The sequence below is a fragment of the Vipera ursinii genome, assembly GCF_947247035.1.
Source record: "Vipera ursinii genome assembly, chromosome: 1".
NCBI classification, from domain to species: Eukaryota; Metazoa; Chordata; class Lepidosauria; order Squamata; family Viperidae; genus Vipera; species Vipera ursinii.
Genome location: NC_139512.1, coordinates 347956177 through 347969019, shown reverse-complemented (window position 1 = coordinate 347969019; position 12843 = coordinate 347956177). Strand labels below are relative to the sequence as shown.

At 45.1% G+C, this 12843-nt stretch overlaps 1 long non-coding RNA gene across 1 annotated transcript in view; it reads right to left on the bottom strand.

Moving 5' to 3' along the window:
• Nucleotides 1-9147: 9147 nt before the first annotated feature.
• The window catches only part of LOC310632902, a 92976-nt gene continuing 89280 nt past the window's right edge, over nt 9148-12843 (bottom strand). The window contains exon 2 of the long non-coding RNA XR_014490943.1: nt 9148-9314. This is a non-coding gene — a long non-coding RNA (uncharacterized lncRNA). The remainder of the gene's footprint in view (nt 9315-12843) is intronic.

The following is a 12843-nucleotide window of genomic DNA, read 5'->3' as shown; positions in this document are numbered from 1 at the left end:
CACTGCAGTCATTAAGTGAATTGCACAGCTGTTAAGCAAATCCAGTTTCCCTTATTGACTTTACTTGTTGGAAGTTGGCTGGGAAGGTCACAAATGGAGATCTCATGACCTTGAGATGCTACAACTGTCACAAATACATGTCAGTTGCCAAAAGTTTGAATAATGTGACTGTGGGGATACTGCAATGGTTGTAAGTGTGCAAACTGGTTGTAAATTACTTTTTAAAGTGCCATTGTAACTCAAAATTACTAAATTAATGGTTGTAAGTCCAGGGCTACCAGTGTAAGCCATCTCTAGGGAAATAAAGAATAACCCACAATGGAACAGCTTGACAGAAAGTTATTTTTCCCCATCGGGATAAAAGAAAAAAGGCAGAACATTCCAGAAGAAAAGATTATTATGTAGATAATCCATTTTCCACATCCAGTCCTCCATCTGCCATGTAGTGCTGCCTCTCACATTTCTTCTATGACCGAGAAAGAAAAATATTTCGGTTTTTTTTTGTATGTAATTTTTACTAAAATTTTTAAACAAGAATGAAAAATTAATATAAAGTAAGTAAGAAAAAAAAGTTTAGAGAAAAAGCAATAGTGAAAGAAAAGAAAAAAGTTAAAAAAAATGAAAAAGAAATAACTAAGTTACAAAGAAGTATTACAATATTCCTCCTATCAGTTATATGTTCAAATATAGCATTTTAACCTCTCTCTAAAGTTATATCATAGGGACGCGGTGGCTCAGTGGGTTAGGACGCTGAGCTTGTCGATCAGAAGGTCGGCAGTTTGGCGGGTCGAATCCCGAGTGCCACGTAGCAGCGTGAGCGCCTGTTACTCGTCCCAGCTTCTGCCAACCTAGCAGTTCGAAAGCACGTAAAAAAAATGCAAGTAGAAAAATAGGGAGCACTACGGTGGGAAGGTAACGGCGTTCCGTGTGCCTTTGGTGTCTAGTCATGCCGGCCACATGACCACGGAGACGTCCTCGGACAAGCGCTGGCTCTTCGGCTTTGAAACGGAGATGAGCACCGGCCCCTAGAGTCGGAAACGACTAGCATGCACGTGCGGGGGAACCTTTACCTTTACCTAAAGTTATATCATATTGCTTTTATTTTTATAATCTATTCCCAAAATCATAAATCACATTAATTTCCCCCCATTTTTACGCAAAAAAGTCCCTAAGAGTATCCAGGCACCAATAAATGTGGTTGTCTTTTCTCTAATTATAGAAGTCAGTTTAGTCATTTCAGCAGAATTTGTCAACTTCACCAACCATTGCTCCATAGGGGGTAATGTTGAATCTTCCCATTCTTTTAATATCTATCTATCTATCTATCTATCTATCTATCTATCTATCTATCTCGATATCAATATCGATATAGATATTCATGTCATTTGGAACCTCTTTAAGAGTAGCTGATCCTTCCATCAAAGGTAGCAGTGCAACCCTGTTCAAAACCCAGTTGACCTTTGTTTACAGAGTATTCAGTTCTGCTAACCAGACCAATTTGATTTGCAATGTTTTCAGTGCCTTCTCTCCCATTGTATGAGTGCTTATTGATTAAATAAGGAGGGAGGTTAGCCATTAAGCTTGTCTTTTGATCTTTGGGCAGGGAGAGGAATCCATTCAAAGTAAATATTCTTGAACCAAGCAGTTGGTATTTAGCAGAAGGAGGGCTGCTTAGGACAACCTTCTGAAAACATTGCAAGAACAGTCATTCTAATTATACTGCTACAATCCCGTGACTGCATGAACAGTGCACATAATCTGTGTCAACAAGGGAGCACTGTAGTAATTCTGTGATTTTGGAGAGCACAGAAAAGCTACTGTGCTCTGGAGAGTTTCAGAGAGTTGAGTCCTAAAAGAAAACATAGATATGGACATAGGCTCAGTAAAGGCAAAGGTTTCCCCTGTCCAGTCGTATCCGAGTCTGGAGGGCAGTGCTCATCTCTGTTTCTTAGCTGAAGAAGTGTTGTCCAAAGACCCTTCTGGCCAGCATGACTATAGGTCAGGAGGCCCCAAACCCCAGTCCGTGGACCAGTACCGGTCCGTGGCATGCCAGCAACCGGTCTGCACAAACAAGCAAAGCTCCATCCTCGAGATGCAGGCAGCACACAAAACCACACACCGTCCGGTCTGCGGAAAAGCCTCTCTCCACGGAACAGGTCCCTGATGCCCAAAAGGTCGGGGACTTCTGCTATATAGGTAAACTTACAACCATTAAGAGCCATGGCGACACAGTGGTAAGAATGCAGTATTGCAGGCTAACCCACTGCTCCAACCAGGAGTTCGATCCTGACCAGCTCAAAGTTTACTCAGCCTTTCATCCTTCCAAGGTCAGTAAAACGAGGACCCAGATTGTTGGGGGCAAGATGCTGACTGTGTAAACCACTTAAAGAGGGCTGTAAAGCACTGTGAAGTGGTATATAAGTCTAAGTGCTATTACTATTTATTTAGTAACAATTCAAAGTTACAACAACACTGAAAAAAAAGTGACTTATGATTGTTTTTCACACATACAACCGTTGCAGCATCCCCCTGGTCACGTGATCAAAATTTGGATGCTTGGCAACTGACTCGTATTATGGCTATCACAGTATCTCTACAGTCACATGATCAAATTCAAAATGGCCAACTGACATGCAACTGACACATATTTGTGATGTTTGCAGTGCCCTGGGGTCACCTGATCCCCTTTCTGAGACCTTCTGACAAGCAGGAAGCCAGATTCACTTAACAACTGTGTGACTAACTTAAAAGCTTCAGGGATTCACTTAACAACTGTGGCAGGAAAGGTTGTAAAGTGGGGCAAAGGTCACTTAGCAAATTGTCTTCCTTAGTGACAGAAATGTTAAGCTCCATTATGGTCATAGGACTACTTGTATATCCAAGGCATCCAGAACACTGTTGCCTTCCCACCAGAATGTGAATTCTAGACCAGGGAGTGTGCATTTCCTCCCACCTGTGAACTGGGGTGTGTGGCATCTCAGGCCTAGATTGCTGGCATGTATAACAACCATGTACCTGTGCCTCAATGTCCTTGTCAAGGCCAGGCCACCAAAGGTAGCTTCTTGCTACCATCTCAACATTCTTGGAGAAAGTATGTGGGGGGGTTTGTTTGTCTGTTATGAAGAGTCCCAACAGTGGTTTGTGGTCTGTAAAGACTGTGAAGTCCCTGCCATATAAATAGTCATGGAATTTTTTTATTCCAGCAACAATGGCTAGGGACTCTTTGTCATCTGAGTGTAGTTACGCTCAGCAGAGGACAGTGTCCTAGAATAAAATGCAATAGGGACTTGTATTCCATTCTTTTCTAAATGACTCAAGACTGCTCCCACCCCATAAGGAGATGCATCACATGCTAAACAGACTGGTTTAGACTCCCTAAACTGAGTTACAGTGGATTTAACTGACAACAGTGCCTTTAAGTCCTGGAAGCTTTTTTCATGAATGCTGGTCCATTTCCATGGAGCTTTCTTATCTAAGAGCCTGTGAAGAGGCTCTGCTAATGCGGCCTTGTTAGGCAGAAAGGCATGGTAGAAGGTGAGGAGGCCCAAGAATGCTTGTAGCTCTCCTTTGGATTTAGGACTAGGAACCATTTTAATGGCCTTCACTTTGGATACAGCAGGGTGAATACTGTTAGCATCAATTTGAAATCCTAGAAATTCTGTTGAAGGGACCCCAATACTACATTTACTCTTTTTTAGTTTGAGGCCTGCTTCGCGAACCCTCTGTAGGACAGCCCTGAGCCTGTTGGCTAACACTTCTGTAGATTTCCCAGCAATAAGAACATCATCAAAATAAGGGCAGATGCCCTGAATGCCTTTAAGTGTGCACTCCATGATCCCCTGGAAAATGCCTGGAGCTACGCTGATTCCAAATTGTAAATGCTTAACCTTGAAAGTCCCCCTGTGAGTCACAATCATCTGAGCCTCGGCTGTGGCCTCATCAACTGGCAATTGCTGATAGGCCTGTGCTAAATCTAATTTAGCGAAAATAGTACCCCTTTGCAAGGAAGCTAAAATGTGGTTGACCACTGGGACAGGATAAGCGTGTTGCTTAAGGGCTTTATTAATTGTACATTTATAGTCTGCACATATCCTAATTTCCCCATTGGCCTTAAGCAGGGTGACTATAGGAGTTTCCCACTCCCCACCATCAACTGGTTGTAAAACACCCTGTTCTACAAGCTTGTCTATTTCTGAGTCAATTTTATGTTTGAGGGCAAAAAGGACCCTTCGTGGCTTAACCCTAATGGGAACTACGTTGGGGTCTAGCTTGAATGAGATAGGCGGTCTTGTGTATGTTCCTAGGGCTGAATCAAAAACATCTGCAAAGTCATCGCAAACTGACAAAAGGTTTGCAGCTTGTGTCCAGTTGATACCAGTTATCTGAATGCCTAAGGCATCAAGCCAATCGAGTCCTATGAGACTCATTCTCTGGCCCACTAGTACTATGACATCCAGGTGCCCATAAACCCCCTTAAAATTTACAGCCAAGGTGGCTTCTCCCTTAACTTTGACTTGAGCATTTTGAAAGTCAGTTAAAATTATGTCTGAGGGCCTCATCTTGGCCCATTTATTACTGCGCCTGCACACGAAATTGAAGGTGTCCTGGGAAATAAGGGAGACAGCAGAGCCAGAGTCTAACTCCATTTTACAAGGGACTCCTTGTAGCTCTACCTGCAGTTTGAGTTTAGATTTGAGGGGGCGACAGGCCCCTGTGCAGCATACACTTCTACAGCTTCTACAAAACCCCACACTGAATGGACCCTGGGCCCCAGTACCTTTCCTGGTCAGATTTTCCGACTGGTGTTTGGGCAGCTGGTCCCTCTGGCGAGCTCTGCAGACCGCTGCGATGTGGCCTGTTTTGCCGCAGGCCCTGCACGTTGCTGACCAGAATCTGCAATCAGCGTGAAAATGGTTGCTGCCGCACCCTTTACATCTAGGTAAGAGAACTGCCTTGTAAGTGTTGTCTTGCTGTTTGCTGCTGCGTTGCTGCGCGTCGGTTTGCTTGTGAAGCTTGCTGAGTTCAGGATCTTCTTCCTCCGAAGATTCCTCTAAGCGTTTGGCGTCCTCGTGGTGGACTGTTTCTTCATGTTTCGTCGTTTTGGCGGGCTGGACTGTTTGGACTGCACCCCCGGTGGCCTCGTCTGCCATAACTTCAGCTTCTAAAAATGTTAAGTTCGGTCTGGCAAAAAGTCTTTGTTGGAGTGTTTGGTTCCGCAGGCCGCAGACAAGCCAGTCTCACAGTCGCTCTTCAAGGTTCGAGAATTTACAGAGGCGTGCGGCCTGCTTCAAGGCCGCGATGAATTCTGATGCACTCGCTGATCAAACGTGAAGCACCAGGCAATCTCTGACATCTTTGGCTGAAAATGCTCTCCCAGCTTCTTCTTGAGGTCCGCATAGGGAATCGATTCTAGCGGTGTCAGAGCGAAGAGGTTTTTGGCCAGGTTGAAAGTGGCTGGGCCGCACACACAAAGCAGTGTTGCGGCCTTCAGCCCATCTTCTGCGATTTGGTTTGCCCAGAAGTAGTTTTCTACCTGGGACAAGTAGGAAGGCCATCAGGGGGAATGCCTTTTTCCTCCAGGCGTGAGCTGCCTCTCCCCTAGTGAACTTCAGCTCTTTTGGAGAAGCAGGATCCCACCTTCGTCGGCAGTGTTGTGTAGTGAGTTCTTCGCGCAGGAAAGGAGATGAGGCAAGTGAGTTCAACAAAGCTCATGGTTTATTGCTTGCAGGATCTGAACTGAGGATTGGGCTGCAGCTTGCAGCAATTTATAGCCTGGCCACTAGGCAGCAGCCAATAGGTTTAAAGCAACCTATTGCCGCCTAGGGACAGCCAATAGCAGCACTGGAGACCTGGAGTCTGGGTTGCTGCAGAGCCGTTAGCTTCTCCAGCTTACCACGTGGTGTTACAACTGAGCCCAATACATAACACCCCTGACATAGAATCATAGTGCTGGAAGGGATCTTGGAGGTCATTTAGTCCAACATGAAGGAGCTCATGAAAGTGGCCTATGTTTATTTATGTGCATTGCATTTGCATTGGTGTATTTATGTGTAGAAGCATTGTGTAGGGTTTTTGTTGGTAGGTTCCATCCTTTCCAATAAGCACTTGCTTAGAATGGTGTCCCAACAAATTATGCTCCTGATGGAGCACGGTGGCCCACGTGGTTAGAATGCTGTGTTACAGGTTATCAAAGGCCATGTTTGAAACCTGAGAGCTGCTGCATTTTGGGGTGAGCTCCCGTCATTTGCTCCAGCTCCTTCCAAGGACATGAAAGGAGCCCCCACAGGTGTCCCCCAGACAATGGTGATGTTCACTGGCTAATTCTTTCACCTTGGAAGTGCCTTAAGTGGTGCCTCTGACACGGAGGGGATGCCCCTGATACAATGCATCTCACCATTAGGCAAAAGCAGAGATGAGCAACCAAGATGATTAGGAGACTGGAGGCTAAAGCGTACTATGAACGATTGTAGGAACTGGATATGTCTAGTCCAGGGATAGGCAACCTTGGCTCTTTTATGACTCGTGGACTTCAACTCCCAGAATTCCTGAGCCAGTTGGCCAGTTGGCTCAGGAATTCTGGGAGCTGAAGTCCACAAGTCATAAAAGAGCCAAGGTTGCCTACCCTTGGTCTAGTCAAACAAAGAGAAGGACTAGGGGGTGACATGATAGCTATCTTCCAGTATTTGAAGGGATGTCACAGAGCAGAGGGGGTTGATGTATTCTCCAAAGCATCTGAGAGCAGGACAAGAAGTATTGGGTGGAAGATCATTAAAGAGCAATCCAGCCTAATGACAAATCTCCTGACATTGAAAACAATTAATCAGTAGAACGGCTGACTAGAAGTTGTGGGTGCTCCATCACTGGAGGTTTTAAAGAAGAGATTGGACAATCATTCGTCTGGAATGGTAAGCAGAGTCTCCTGCCTGAGCACTGGGATAGGCTAGAACAGGGGTCCCTAACGCCTGGTCCGTGGACCGGCACCGGGCCACAGCATTCCAGAAACTGGTCTGCGCAAACAAGCAAAGCCCCATCTGCGGGATGCAGGCAGCACACAAAACCATGCCCCCTCTGGTCCACGGAAAAACCTCCACGGAACCGGTCCCTGGTGCCCAAAAGGTTGGGGACCTCTAGGCTAGAAGATCTCCAAGATCCCTTCCAACTCTGTTATTCTGTTATTCTATATCAGGGTTGTCAAACTCAATTTCATTGAGGGCTGCGTCAGCATTGCGATTGCCCTCAGGGGGCCAGGTGGGTATGGCCAGGGTGGGTGTGGCCTACTGGGTGGGCGTGGCTAGAGTGCGTATGGCCTACTGGGTGGGCGTGGCCAGCTCTACATCGTTCGCATCAAGGATGCCTATGGGGGCCTGGGCAGGAGTGGGACAGATCTGAGGGTCTCTGGCAGAAGGAGGGTCTCTGGGCCAGGGCCAAGGCAATGGGGACCGTTCCCTCACTGTTTCCAGGATGGCTTCGCGGGCCACATGAAACCACTTCGCGGGCCGCATCCGGCTCCCGGGCCTTGTGTTTGACATGTCTGTTCTATATTCTCAAAAATTGCTCCACCCCTGCAATTTCTCTATTGTTGGAAGCTTTCTAACACACCCAGTTTCGCTTGCTACCTTCAGGTGTGGTGCAATTGGCTGGTCCTTCTTCCATATTGATGTGAAATTCCAATGTTGACCTGTTTGGCTTTTGTTCATCTTAATTAAAACAGCAAGGAAATGCAGAGGTATTTCCTGTGTGCTGCATTCTAGCTACAGTTTTGATGTTGGGGGGGCCCCCTCAAGACAGATGTTTAGCACAGAGGTCCAGGGTAAAATGAAGCAGAACAACAGAGAAGGCAACAGAACGACAAGAGAATTTAATTAAACAAACAAACTACTAATTCAACTCAGTGCAGGGTTTGTGAAATCGCCCCACGTTGCCCCAACTGTAGCCCAAATTAAGGGATCAGAAAGTCATAAAAAAGAGAGTTGTTTGCGTAAAGTAACATTAACTACAGTGTAAAGAGGGACCTAATGTGTGAGTTTACATTTCTGTAAGACAAAATTTAAAGTGATTTAAATGTATTTTGTTTGGTCCTGATGAAATGGTTTTCCGAAGTCTGGTAGCACAAGAGACGTTCTGCGTGAATCAGCAGTTTTTATCTTGTTTCCCTCAAGACGGTGTTTTGACGCAACGAAAATGAGAATACATTCTCAAGGACAAAGATGAAAAAAACTTTCTCTCCCCCTATTGCATTTCTGGGATCTCTGCAGATCAGACTGAATCTTGGCATTGCAGGGTGAATGATTGACAAGAATAGACATGCCCCAAAGAGAGGTTCTTCTGTATATTTTTGAAAGCAATTAATCTGAGAAAACGCATCCAGATAACATTTAGCAGCATTTAGGAGGCACGCTTCTCAAAACGTAGAGGATTTACGGGGATGGGTGGGTGGAAATGCTGGGAAAAACTGAAACATGAGGCCAGGGACAGTTCCTTCTCACTTGTGAGGTTGGTGATTTCATCAGCAACACCCCTAGAGCAGTGTTTCTCAACGAGGGTAACTTCAGCTCCCAGAATTCCCCAGCCAGCACGAATATCTTAAAGTGGCCTAGGCTGAGAAACACTGCCTCAGAGTATTTTTGAATATGTCGTCTCCTAGAGCAGGGCTTTTCAACCAGTAGCATGGGTACCAACTGTATCACCATTGGCACCTGGCAGGTGGTATGCGACCATCCTAGAAAAGTGGTAGCGGGGGAGGGGAATGGCAGCAACGCACAAGGCTGAGCGAGAGACGGCTGGAGCTGCAGGGCTGTCAGGGCTCAGTGGAAGTGCCAGGATCAGCGCCAGGCTCTGATCCTGGCACTTCTGAACCCAGCGCTGATCAGCTGGAATGTTGCAGCATCTGGTGATGACCTATAAAGCCCTAAATGGCGAGGGTCCAGGATATTTGAGGGAACACCTGCTGCCAGCATCAAGCTCCCTTCGTCCACTGCACTCCCACAGGGAGGGTCTTCTCAGGGTGCCGCCGGTTAAAGATTGCGCGCCTGCCCTTTGGAACCAGCTGCCTGCGGAGCTTAGGACTACCCCCGACCTCCGTTCATTCCGCCGGGACCTGAAGACCTGGCTCTTTGAGCTCTCTGGCCCAGGCTGAGAATTTTTTAATTTTTAATTTTAACTGGGTTTTTATTTTTTCTCAGGGTTTCATTTAATCTTTTTTAATTTGTTTTAACTTTTGTATTGATTTTCTTTTAAATATCCTGTAAACCGCCCTGAGTCCTTCGGGAAAGGGCGGTATATAAATCTAAATAAATAAATAAAATAAATAAAATCTGAAAGCCCTAATAAGCAGGCATATACATAGAATGAAGGCTACTGCTAAGCTTGTAAGCCGCCCTGAGTCTTCGGAGAAGGGCGGGATATAAATGGAATTAAAATAAAATAAATAAATGAAATTTACATTCAGATGCTTGGCAACTGATTCATATTTATGACAGTCCCAGTGTCCCAGGGTCATGTGAAGTGACCAAAACCTGCTGCAACCACCCAGCAGAGGGGGGGGGGAATAAAAACCAAACGCCTCCCCACCCCCGCTGCCAATCCTCAACAGAAATGCTCACAACAATGAAAACCTTGTACAGGAGGAAGAGCGCTGCCGGGCGGGCAGGCAGGTGTCTTGCTCAGCTGTGGCTTGGGGGGCACTTTTTCAGTGCCATTGTAACTTCGAACAGTCACTAAATGAACTGTTGTAAGTCGAGGACTACCTGTACTTCATCACTTTTTTCCATTTTTTTTTCTTTTGGTCATCAAGTTTTTGACACCTTGCAAGGCAACTGGTAGTACTTGGATGTTTCCATATCCTAAAAGTGGTACAATGGGCGAAAAAGTTGAAAATCCCTGTCCTAGAGAATTCTCTCTCAACCTTGACAACTTTAAGAAGTATGGACTTCAGCTCCCAGAATTCCTCAGCCAGCATGCTGACTAGGAAATTCTGGGAGCTGAAGTCCACACATCTTAAAGTTACCAAGGTTGAGGAACTCTGCTCTAAGAGTTGTGGACAACTATACCCAAGTTCTCCTATAACCTGTTGATTGACTTTTAGCCACAGGGCCATTCCAGAAGACCCTGGTTTTTGTGGATGTACAATATAATATATACTGGGCAAGGTACCACAGTAAATGGTACCGACTGTTGATTTAGTAAAAGAGGTGAGCTTGGATAAGGTATCTGCCACTCGTCCACCTTTTTTTTTTGTCTTTGTCATCAGGTTTCTTTGGCAAGGTGTCAGAATTCAATGACCAACCTGCCGCTTAGTTTTGCACAGCAGAAAACTGAAACATCTCTAGGTATTTGCTGGAAATAGAGCAGATGATTGATGGCTAGAGCAAAACCTTTTGCATATGTTGGGATTGCAACTCCCAGAATTCCTACTTATTTACAATTCTGGATATAATTCACCTCACAGGGTTGTTGTGGAGAAAATCAGAGGAGGAAAGAGTATGATGTATGTTTGCCACCTTGAGTTACTTATAAAGCAATAAAGGTGGAATTAAAAAAAATCAAATAAATAAACACATCCGAAGGGCATTGGTTTAGAAAAGAGAACATCCTTCCCACTTTTGTTTCTCATAATGTTAGAATCAGAGGAGATTTGGAGATTAGCCAACAATCTACAGATCCTGGAGACAAAATAAACACTTTTACACTGTGCATAATTCTCTAATTTTGATAGGCATTCTTTTTCCAGGTTTTCGAGGAAGTAAAATAGAGGGTGTGAATTTCCCCTCATCTGTTTTACCCATGAGAAAGCTCCCCATGCAGTTTATTTTTATTTTTTTATTTTCATCTTGCCTTTATTATTTTTTATAAATAACTGATGGTGGTGAACCTATCTAATACTCCTCCCTCCTATTTTCCCTGCAAAAACAACCCTGTGAGGTGGGGTGGCCCAAAGTCACTCACCTGGCTTTCCGGCCTAAGGCGGGACTAGAAATGGATTGTCTCCTAGTGATTGGCCCAAAGTCATCAAGCCCACTTTCATGCCTAACGTGGGACTACATCTCATCATCTCCTGGTGATTGGCCCAAAGTTACTCAATTGGCTTTCGTGCCTAAGGCTGGTCTAGAACTCACAGTCCCCTGGATTCTAGCTTGGTGCCTTAACCACTAGACCAAATTGGCTCCTACTGACTCAGTAGCCGCAAAGGTATCTGCAGCACCCTCCCAAAAAGTCAAAATGGCAGCTAGAATCATATGGTTGAATGTAAAAGAAATGGGAATGGGCATTCAATTGCATGCTTTGTGGCCACCATTTTGACTTTTTTGTGGATATTCTGAGTTGCTGTACAAGTAGTCCTTGACTTACAACCATTCATTCAGTGACAATTTGAAGTTGCAACGCCACTGAAAAAAGTGACTTTCAACCTGTCCTTGTGGCTTTTGCAGCATCCACACAATGTCGAGTGATCAAAACTGAGTGCTTGGCACCCAGCAGGTATTCACAACAGTTGCAGCATCCCAGATTATGTGATCGCCACATACAACCTTCCCATATGGCTCCCTTCAAACAGAGTCAGTGGGCGAAGCTGGATTCGCTTAAGGACAATGTGGCTCACTAAAAACCTCAGTGATTTGCTTAATAACCTTGGCAAAAAAGTTTGTAAAATTGGCTGAGACTCACTTAACAACTCCCTTGCTTAGCAGTGGAAATTCTCAGCTGAGGATGTAAGTCGACGACTACCTGTATAGCTTTGCATCCAGTTGTTAGAAAGGTGGACAGCAAGCCTCTTTTGAAAAGTCTCCAGGAAGCCTCTGTTACGTTCATTTTACAAGCCTCTTGTTCCCCATTACAACTACAATTTTGTTTCTATCCCTTGCTGACACAAGGAATCAGCCTGAACTTGTAGCGTACAGTAATAAAGGTGTGTTTATCCTCCTCACCCGCCTTTCTTGGCAAGGGCTGTCCTGCAAATTTGGCCTGTAATCAGAAAAGGTGACTCAGCAAAGCATCTGCTTAAATGACTATCAAACTTGGGAGCCAATGAATTCACTGCTGAAAGAACCGGAATAAGGTGGGCACTGACGTTTATTGTAATCTACGCTTACCCCAGCTTGTGGCTCAGGTGCAGTAGTCCACCATGTTTGGAGAGCAGGTATCTGGCTAAAGGAAACTGAGCTAACCACATTCTCCAAAGAACAAATGGGTATTAGTTTCACTTGCTTGAAATGCAAAACAAATGCCAATATGCTAAGCTGGAAAGTTGGTGAATCTCAGGTGAATGCACCAGTGTCTCCCTGGGGGTGGTATTACTGGAATGGGGAGGGAAGCTGTTTAAAAATTACTTAAATGTTGTTAAGGGCAGCTCTAAATTTATGTGAAAAGCTTCTTCACATGGAAGTGGTTTCAGTGGTTCTCATCTAAGTGCATCCATGCTAGTAGCAAGGGAGGAATTACATTTTGGACGTAGTGTGCTGCAGGTAGCTTTGCCTTGCTAATATAATTCTTATGCAGGAGACATTCCAGTGGAGGCATTGCATGGAGGGAATTAGGGACGTGACTCATCCAGTGATGCCACCATCTAGTGCTCTAAACCAGGGCTTTTCAACCTTTTCACCCATTGTACCTCTTTTAGGATATGGCAACATCCGAGTACCACCGGTCGCCTAGCAAGGTGTCAAAAACTTGATGACCAAAAAAAAAAGGAAAAAAGTGATGCAGTACAGGTAGTCCTCGACTTACAACAGTTCGCTTGGTGACTGTTCGAAGTTACAATGGCACTGAAAAAAAGTGCCCCCCAAGCCACAGCTGAGCAAAACACCTGCCTGCCCGCCCGGCGGTGCTCTTCCTCCTGTATGAGGTTTT